Consider the following 10,572-nt stretch of genomic DNA (forward strand, 5'->3'; position numbering starts at 1 on the left):
AAAGAGTTCTAAATCCAATAGTTTTATGGTATGAAAGAACGAGGGTCCCACGTGCCACTTCCTAGCCATGCCGTCTCTCAATCACCCAAAACATCCGCTTGGATGATTGAGGAGGATCCTCCTCTTTAGATTCTCTTTATTCAAGCATCCTCAAGTGCCTTCAGAATGGTTTTCTTTCTTTCAAATATGTCCACGTGACGTGCTAGGGGCCTCAATACCCCTCTCTTTCCACAATGCCCATATTACTTTTTCAAGGTACCATAATGGGGTTAGGACCACACCAAGGCCATAGGCCCATATTTTTAACAAGGACTTAGTATATGCATGGTGCAATGAGCCAGAAGTCTCTACTTGAATGAGTTAGTATCTCAATAAAAAATATTTTAACTATATTTTCCTCAAGATGAAGTTAGCCTTGCAAATATAATCCCTCTATGCATGGAATTGGAAAAATGAAGTCTTTACACTATATGTTTGCATGGCCCACCTTAACTACTACTAGGCACACCTATGTGATTGAACTTGATCTAAGTCCCAATCGATACTAAAGAAATGGTAGAAGAAGTCATTAATTTTCTATTGGCTCATCATGATCCATACACAAAAAATGAAATTACCTATTAAGGTAATGAAAAGTCTAAATTGACACTTGTATAACTCATCTCTATGTTCTAGTCTAGCTAAGTGTGCATTAGGTCAAGGTTTGCTAAGCATGCATACACTTACTTGCATTACTTGTCTCTATGTTCGAGGTTAACTGCACATGCATACACCAAGGTGCATTTATGATATTTGCCATGGGTCTTAACCTTATTTCACTAATAAAAGTTTCTATCCAAAGGATTTCAATTCTACAAGTTGAGGTGACATGACTCTTCCATAGCTAAAAGATTAATTGTTTTCTTGTGGTACTCGTTAGCCAAGCATAATCTTTCTAGCAGGATGTGTCCCCTTGTTTGGCCTTGTTTAGGAGGCTCATGGGATCTATTCTCTCAATCCTTAATGATAAGTATTTGAGCCTATTTCAGTGAACCTAACCTAGACTAGAATCAAGCTATGTGGGTTGATACAAAGTGACTTCATATCATAATAGATGTAGAGACAACATCAATATAGCGAACAATGTAGTGTAGAGAAAGACAACAAAGAGCAAAGAGTGTGGGAATGTTTGGATACATCAAGAAGTTAGAACCTCCATCAACTAACTACATGGATCAAAGCTAGCAGCATGATTGGATTGATGAGTCATCATGTGTACCCCCTTCAGAAAGAAAAACCGTCTGAGAAATGAAGGGCTTTATCCTTGGGATGTGTGCCATGGTTCTTGTTCAACGATGGTCATGACTACAACTTGTCATGTCAAATGATCGTAGTTAGTTATTAATTGTCACCTTATTTAGGGGCTGATAGTTGATGTAAAGCTCGAGAGAGCCATCTTCCTTTTTTATCAGATGTGGTTCACATGCTCATAACCTTTTTTAGTGGTAAATAATGTTGTGGTGGAGCATTTCTTCGAAGCGGTTTTGCAACACTTGCATCTCCTTGATTGATTGACATCATTGGGGAGTAGATATTGGCCGATAACTTTGACTATGGATCTCATGGAATTTTTTTACTAGTGTAGTTGGGAATGGTACTGTAAAAGCATCTCAAAATCTAAAAAGTATTTGTTTAATTTGAACATATCTGAATATTTCTTCATTAATTGAATTGGAAATTACATGCGATGATTTCAAATGAGAATATAACCAAGGAACTAATTGAATTCAATTTTTCAATCTTAAGCATTTGTTTATAATGTCGATGCTTGCTACTTGATTAAGAAGCCAATGAAAATATAATGTAACAGGAAAGATTTGATGCAGTAGGGATGGTCATTGGAGCTAGAAATGTGGAACTCTCCATTTGAATTTCAATAGCAGCTCCTAAAGAACAATTTACTTTGCTCAAATTATCACCAAACATATTTTGGTTGATGGGTAGAGAGTAACGAGGAATGTGATGATTAATTTTGAAAGAGAGTTGAGTAGTGAAGAGCATCATAGATGATTAGGAAATTGTTATGAGCCTTGTGCTTGATCCCCAGCTTGCTGCACTATGAAGTACTCCATGTGTTGGTGCATCCATGTCTTTGGAAGATGTCAGAACAAAAGTAAGAAGGTACCACAAAGTTGATTCTCAACCTTACTCCCTAGAATTCTAAAATCTCTCAAATAGTCATGAAATAAATATATGAAGAACTCAAAATCATGACCATTTTGTCTCAAATTAGAGATGGAGAGAAGCTCTACAAGATTAACACTCAAAGAGAAGAAGATGCTTCAAGGGGCTGGCTTGTCGCCTTGGTGAAACAAGAGCTTAATGCCTTGATGAAGGAGAGGGCTTGTGCTCTCTATTAAGAAAACTCTCTCACACGAGATGAATCTCACAATCTTAGGAGAGGGAGAATATCTCAAAGGATGCCTCAATGCCTTGGCATAAGCACGAGCTTGAGAGCACCATAGGTTCTAGTACCATGATAAACTAGAGAGAGAGAGAGAGAGGAGTGTACAGGATGTAGCTACCTACTTAAGTAACTACATGGATCGAAGGTGGCAGCGTAAGTGGACTGATGAGTCATCATGCGTACCACCCCTTCAAAAAGAAAGACCAATGAGAATGGAAGGGCTTTATCCTTGGGATGTGTGTTGTGGTTTTTGTTCGACTACAATCCTGACTACACCCGGTCTTGTCAATGAAGGTTTTGAATGTGCCAATGAATCCAAAATGTAATCCAGCCAGGGAAGAGGGTATTCATCTCTTATTGTCACCTTATTTAGGGGCCCATAGTTCATTTAAAACTTGAAAGAGCCATCTTGTTATTTTATCAGATGTGGTTATCATGCCCAAATATTTTTTGAGTGTTAAATAATGCTTTGGCGAAACATTTCTTTGACGTGCTTTCGCAATACTTTTTTCTCCTTGATTGAGCAACATCGTTGGGAAGTAGATATTGGCTGAGAACTTCTAGTAGGGATCTCATGGAATATTTTTGTTGATGTATCAATCAAACATGGTCCTGCAAAAGCATCTCAAAATCTATAAAGGATTTGTTTGATTTTAGCATTTTTTTATATTTCCTCAAGAATTGCATGGAAATTACATGCGATGATTGCAAATGAGAATATAACCAAGGAACTTGAATCCAAATTTTCAATCTTAAGCTTTTGTTAATAATGTCGATGCTTGCTTCTTGATTAAGAAGCCAATCACAACCAGCTAATGTCATAGGAATAATTTGATTCAGTAGGATGGTCATTGGAACTAGAACTGTGGGACTCCCCATTTGAATTTCAATAGTAGTTCTTGAAGAAGAATTTACTCCGGTTATCACCAAATGTAATTTGACTGATGGGTAGAGGGTAAAGAGGAATGTGATTAAAATTTATGAAAAAGTGTTGAGAGGAGGTCAAGGAACTTAACTAGAATCATAAGCGGCTTATTTTTTAACAAAGCTTCTATTACAAATGCACTAGGAGGAACATTTCGATCATCTGAAGTCTTAGCCTCCCTCACGACTTTAGATGGTCTTTTCCTGATACAAGAAAGTCTAAATTAGTCGGAGTAGAATCTTGAATTGAGAAATTTGCATGGGTTGGAATGGCAGACAATATTTGCATACATGGATGAATTTATTGCAATTAAAACTTCTTGGTCGCCCCTGTTGACATTTGAATTATGATCAGCATGTGTTGTTTGCAGAGAGGTGAGCTGTTAAATTTGGTACATGCATGTTTGGTTGAACAAGTTCAAACCGGAGTGTTGTCAATACTACCGATATAATATTTTGGGATGGAGAACCCTAATTTGTGCATATTTGTGAGCCTTTCCCCCCAAAGCCTTCAGTGGTTACGTTAGTGCAATTTGTGCTCATGTTTTGGTTGTTAGTCGGAATGGTTGGTCATTTCGGTCCGTTAATGGCACACACTATGGCACGTGAGACGTAAAACCAACCACCTTGCAAGCAAAGTAGACATACAACAAGAGCGCTTGGAACATTGGAATGCAAAAGAAGAATGGATATAGAAGAATAAATTATAACGCGTTGTGAACTCAATAGTTTTAGGTTATGAAAGAACGTTGATGAATCAATGAAATGTGATCAAAATAAACAAAGAATGGGCCGGATCACTGTATACAAAGTTTCGTTGGACTAGAGAGTGGTGCTGACTCTGGCGATCAAGCCCTTGACCACGTCCTCGCTGATGCCAAAAGCGGTCACCAGCAGTTGATCAGGAAGCGGAGGCTCGGCTGCGAAGAGAGCCTTGGCTACCTGAGAGGCCCCGGGATTCTCCCTGTTCAGAGCGGCTATGGCAACGGCCGGTTGATCTCCCACGTTGAGCTGGAAGTGGACGAGGCCGCGGGGGAAAACAAAGAGGTCGCCGGCGTAGAGGGTCTGCTGGAAGAGAGTGTTGGTGGTGGTAACGAAGCCGACGACGAGCTGGCCCTGGGCGACGAAGAGGACCTCGGAAGCGCGGGGGTGGACGTGGGGTGGGTTGAGGCCACCTTTGGGAGCAAAGTCGATGCGAGCCACGGAGAGGCCCTAGGTGTTGAGGGCGGGGAAGGTGAGGGCAGAAGCGAGCTGGACAGTGGAGCCAAGGTGGTTGGAGGTGTTGCCGGGGTTGCGGAGGAAGGCGGACTGGAAGTCTGCTGCGGTGACTTGGGCGGGGTTCTTGCAAAGCAGACCGTTGAGGGCGATATTGGAGTTCTGGGCGGCAGGGAGCGCCACACAGAAGTCCTGGAGGGGGTCAGAATCAGAAGCCATGGAGGCTGCAAAGCAGCAAAACAAGACCAGCAATATTGTGCAGGAGGAGGAGGCCATGGCGAGGAAGGTTCAGCTGTGCTGAGGTAGAGTCGGAGAAGAAATGGAACCAGAACGAGGGTTTTATGAGCAGCTTCAAAACGTAGAACAAAGGGAAGCAGGATATGACGTTTGGGAGGAGCGGGGGAGGCTTTTATGAGCAGCTTCAGCATCCAAATGGAGCCCCAGGGAGGACAGAGTCGTTCCCTGCAAACGTGTGAGCGAAAATAAAATATTATGGTGAGGCTCATGCCAAGTCTCCTCTTATCGCTCTGCCGGCCTTGCTCCTCTTGTGGGTCACGCTTTGTTCACCGCCTTGCTCCCGCCAACGAATGTTCCCTGCACGGGAGAGTCAACCAGCATGAAAATGATATGACTTTTTCAATTAAGGGTTTAAATCATAAGTTGAACTTTATTCTCAACGTAGGATAAAAATAGAGCGTAGTTAAAAGGGGTAGAACGTACATAGTCTTTAAATTCAAGGTTGATTTTACAAGGTGCCTTTAGGTATTATTTAATATATAGTAAAACAATACAATTCTATATGATATTAGGTATTATTTAATATATAGTAAAACAATACAATTGTATATAATATTATACTTGGGAGTCCGCCTCCCATTACTTTTTGACACTACATGAGGGAACTTTAACATGATCCTCTTAAATATTTATTTTCATTTTCCTTTGAACTTTGCCCTCTTTCTTTCTTCTTTGTGAACTCTCCTCCTAGAGCATTGTTTCCAAGCTCCTTGGACCTCCTAATTTGTAGAAGCATACTTGGCCACTTCGCATGAGCTGAACCACACCCTCCTCCGAAATCTACCCAACTTCGCCACCCCTTTCCTATAACCTTCACCCTCCTCTGTCCTCTCTCATTCCCTCCTCTCGTGCTCCCTTTCGATACTCTGCTTTGGAACTCGCTTGACATTCCCACAGGGTCCTTCTCAGACTCCTCTTAGTTGGCGAATTCACCCAAATTGGACTTTGGAACTGTTGCGATTGCCTTTTCTCATTCCATAGTGCAAGTACGACTTCTTATGATTTTTCTTGTGATCGGGCTGTTCTTTGTGATGAGTTTCTCCTTCCATCCGCAGAAGTCACGGTTTTGTACATTCACACAGTATATTGCTTTGAGGATATCAGCATTATATCCCACTGCGCTATAAAGCTGCAATCCTGATTTTTGCCATTGTGATTGATACCAATCATTGGAACTTGGTTGCAGATTTGCAGAACTGGGCCACTTTCTACTGCATCATTAAAAATAACTCTTCCATGAGTCCCATGTTTTGGAGGCCAATCCTAGCAGCCTGGATGACTCGGCTCTCATATACTCAAGTGTACAAGCCCAATCTATGACTGTCGACGTAGATTTCATTAGATGTTAGTGCCTAGTCTCTTTAGAAATGTTACCAACATGTATATATATTTATATATATAGAAGCAAGGATCGTCCAACATAGTCCATACGATTGATGTATGGCAAGGCCATTTTGCAATCCTTGTCTCCCAAAGCCCGCCATGAGGTATAGAGCTAGTACTCCGTGATATTTGGGGCTTTGGATCATTAAATTTTCGAGAGGCCTCAAGTGAGGTTGAAATCACCCTAGGATAGAACTTTCAGCATTCGTGAATCCCCTTGGATGGTAGAACTTGCTATTTGGTTGTTCATAGCTTATTGAATCTCAAAGATATTAGTATTCTAGTTGTTGATTGCCAATTGTATTGCCTTTTGCCCTACACCTTGTCTCAGTGTGATGATCATTGATCATTATAAGTTGATAGGAAACATCTTGGCTTGACACTTACAATCTAGCAAGCATGCGATGTAGAGCATGTGTGATAGCGGTAGATCTTGGCACTTGCAAACATTTTCTTATGTTGCACCCAGGTGATACAGTTACATATGTTGAGTGACCCCCCCTAGCTCCCCCAAGAACCTCTCCTAGCTATAACTTAACCTCTGGAGCTTAAGATACCCTAGATGTAATGTCATTATACAAAAAATGCCATAAGTCATGGAATACAGGTGGTCTTCCAACTCCAAGACACCTCTCAACTAAACACACAAAGGTTTATGCCCTACACTTCCATTTAAGGATTGAATTTCAGTGTTTATAGCATGATTGATCCACCATCTCCTTCTTCCTCTTTGTATCTTCCTCATACAATTATATGGGTGACCCCAATCGTAGTGGAATAGTATATTCCATCCTACCAATAGCTCTACATATGACTATGCCCAATGCCCAATAAGGACTAGTGGGAAAGGTTCACCACCATCTTTGAATCCAAACTTGCTTGAACAAGCTATTTTTTTTCTAGTTTTAACTATTGGATCATCATGTATATTTATCACTATCAATACAAAACCAATTTTAGAAATAGCAAAAAAACCAACCTACATAGGGCATGTAGGACTTAGCGAGTCACTAGGCTTTACACCTTATTGCATCTAGCATTGAGACCTCCTTACCTCAAATCTCATGCCTTGCATTTTAACCAGTGCCTGATGATCCAAGACCCATAGGATAAAACACCCCATTACCAATGACTAATTAATACGTTTATGTGCCAAACATACGATACATGAATCATGGGAAGCCATAGGGGTTGCCAATGGCTTGGTATGCCCCTTTGCCTCCCCCATTATCCCCTTCAATTCATCATGAAGGACATGCTAAACATGGTAGATACTATATAAAGGGGATGGCCACCCATGTAGGAACTATTGGAAGGAAACCTAAGGTGAAACCCTCCCATATCTCAAAGATGGTAAGTTTGTTGTTGAGAGGTATCCCATGTAGTATGTGGGGATAAAGTGATCGGTGAGACAAGGATGCCCCATGTTGTTTGTAGTTTCCACCCAACCTCTTTTATTCAATCTACTTTGGTGAAGAGACCATCAGTTGATGCTACCCCTCCCTGTGGAGGTGTAGATTGGGATGCAAATGTTTGCTGATGACTTGAATGCATTAACAATTCAAGAGGAATAAAAAATGAGCATGTTTAATGTTAGTCTAGTGTGATATAGCTATATGGTAGATGATAATGCAATTTAAACAAGATGAGACTTACAGGCTTTGAACACTAGTTTGGCATAGTATACTAGACTTAATTTGCTTTTGAAAATCATGACCGAGAGCACTGCAAAGCACAATTCTGTCAATTACAATAACTGTAAGGAAAACCTTATGCTTCTACTAAATATAACTAAAGACAGTCCAATTCTGAAATAGTTCGTCAGACCTTGAGTACGAGCACTGTAAAACACAATTCTGACAATTACAATAATTGCAAGGAAAACCTTATGCTTATACTGAATATAACTAAAGACAATTCAATTCTAAAATAGTTTATCAGACCTTGAGATGCAACGGTTGTTCAGAGACATCAAAACATGAATCAAGTGGTATAACTATTGTCAATTAGGCACAAATGTCCGATTTGTAACTAGAACATACCTATGAAATACCATGAGCCTGGAGCAAAACAAAGGTGGCTATTTATGGATTTTTAGAACAATGCAAGCATTAGCATCCTGGATCACATCTTTGCAAGTTATGCAATTCTGAGAGGACAAAAGGGATTTGAACAATGCTTTAAATTGCACAGAGCTGGAACAGCTAACTAGAGAACTAGTTGACGATCTAACTCGAATCAATGCATAAAGGAGAGGGCAACTTAGAATTGTCAAACTGCTTAACGATCAGGAGCAAAAAATAGATTTGAAAAATATTGTCAAAATTGAATGCCCTATATGATCGTCATTGAAGAAGATGAATGAAGTACTCTTGTGTTCTTACCCAAGCTCATAGATGTTCATCAAATTTGTCAGCCCTAGGTAAGTCGATCTCTCCTCTTACCAAGTAGCTAATCTCCCCTCTTACAACCCTTCTTGGTTGATCGCCAAGTCTCTGGTCACTCCCATCTCCAAGTCAAAGAGCTTGCATGCAACCATCCCTCTTCCTAGTGATCTTCTTCATGATTCAAAAGTGAGAGGCATGAGAGGTAGAAATAGTATGGTGGGGAAAGCACGAAGGGCTAAGTACCACAAGAGAGAGAGAGAGAGGGGGGGGGGAGGGGGGGGGACCAGCATGGGGCTCTATGGGAGTGGCAAGGGAGGAGATGAGGGGCAAGGGGCTGAGGTGAGTGAAAATGGATCAAGGAAATTATGTAAGGACATAGGATTGGAGAATGATGGTTGGAGAGAGAGATGAAGAGGGAGGAGAAGGAGAGGGGCATGGTAGCAACAAACAAGGAGGAGGTTTGCAATGATGGATGACAGATCAAGTTATGCGTAAGAAGGAGCTGAGTGAGATATGCCTACAACCCATGTAGGAGAATTCAAAAAAGGGCAGGGGGTAGCAAGATTAATGGACTATTTTCCTTAGTGGGGGACTTAAACCAATGACACGAACGACAATGCTAATCCTAATTTAACGTGCCTATCGTAAATTATCTTTAAACTAACCTACTGACCCTATCTAACACAAGATTAGTCCCACAAAACCTTGCACCATAACATGACCTTAGCCTAATCCTAACCAATCACCGCCACTGCTCTACACTGCACTTCCACCATTGCCAATCGTTGCTACAACATATCCCCTCTGCTCTCCCTAACTACGTGAGAAGGATGGCTAACAAAGGACAATTTGCTAATGCCCTAAATAAAGGAGATGGAGGTAGAGGAGCAGAGGAAAGGAGAGCAGGGACAAAAGGAGAGGATGGCATTCTATCATCAATCCACTGGAAGGAGGAAGGGCGAATGGATGTCTCACTTTGATTGGAAGTATCCTTGAACAAAGGCTTTGTTTCATGTGTGGAGGGACAAGCATGCTTGGTGTCTAAGGCACTCTACAGAGACTAGTGAGGCTTGAAGTGTGTTTCTTTGAGTGTAATTCTTAGTGAGAGAGAGAGAGAGAGAGAGAGAGAGAGAGAGAGAGAGTGAGAGAGAGTTTGTGTGTGAGATCAACTCGATCGAAGGTTGATTTGCAAAGCTTAGCCATTGTGTTCAACAACCTACGCTATCATTTCTCAAATTGACCCAAGGTCGATTTTTAGAGTGTGTGGCACTGAAATATCCATCATAAGCACTCATCTATTAGCCCTAACAATAAAAATACCCTAAATGATAAGCTCTAAAGCACGTGACTACACCAAGACTCTACCAATCGATCCAGCCCTCCATCACTTGATCATGATCACATGAACATGAAATCATTGATAAATATTTCTTAACCCTAGCGTCACCATGAGGTCACCATGAATACATTTAGTGACCCTAAGGTCAACACTTGGACTGATGAATTAAGTGGCTGCTAGAGCCTACCTTGCCAAATAAATATTAAAGGGAACAAGAGTTGTGATATTAAGGCCTATGTATTATCCACACTGAGTCCAAGGTATGGTGTATTTAAAACCCATAATTCATTAAGGTTTAATGCTCATTTAATGTGCATAAAGGTAAGGCAAAAGTGTTGTCTGGCTCTTACCAACAAGGGTCCACTACCATCCAAGTGAGTGGTTTCAACTAGTGAGAAGCCAACCACCACCCAAGATGGCAAACCATCTAGTCTCTTCACCTCTCTTATGTGACAATTACACACAGGGGCATATTGCTTGCATCTTGCTTTTCCTTCTCCTTTTGTAATCACCCTAGGATCTGACTCACTAATATCCTATTGTATTAAACAAACTACTGCCATTATTTCCCCCTTATTTCC

General features: G+C 41.0%; 1 pseudogene; it reads right to left on the minus strand.

Annotated features, from left to right (window-relative positions):
• Positions 1-4,192: 4,192 nt before the first annotated feature.
• LOC147879608 (germin-like protein subfamily 2 member 1 pseudogene) lies at positions 4,193-4,861 on the minus strand (annotated as a pseudogene).
• Positions 4,862-10,572: the final 5,711 nt, after the last annotated feature.

This window comes from Dipteris shenzhenensis, chromosome 33 (assembly GCF_047967505.1).
Source record: "Dipteris shenzhenensis isolate YYH24624 ecotype China chromosome 33, Dip_SZ_1.0, whole genome shotgun sequence".
NCBI classification, from domain to species: domain Eukaryota; kingdom Viridiplantae; phylum Streptophyta; class Polypodiopsida; order Gleicheniales; family Dipteridaceae; genus Dipteris; species Dipteris shenzhenensis.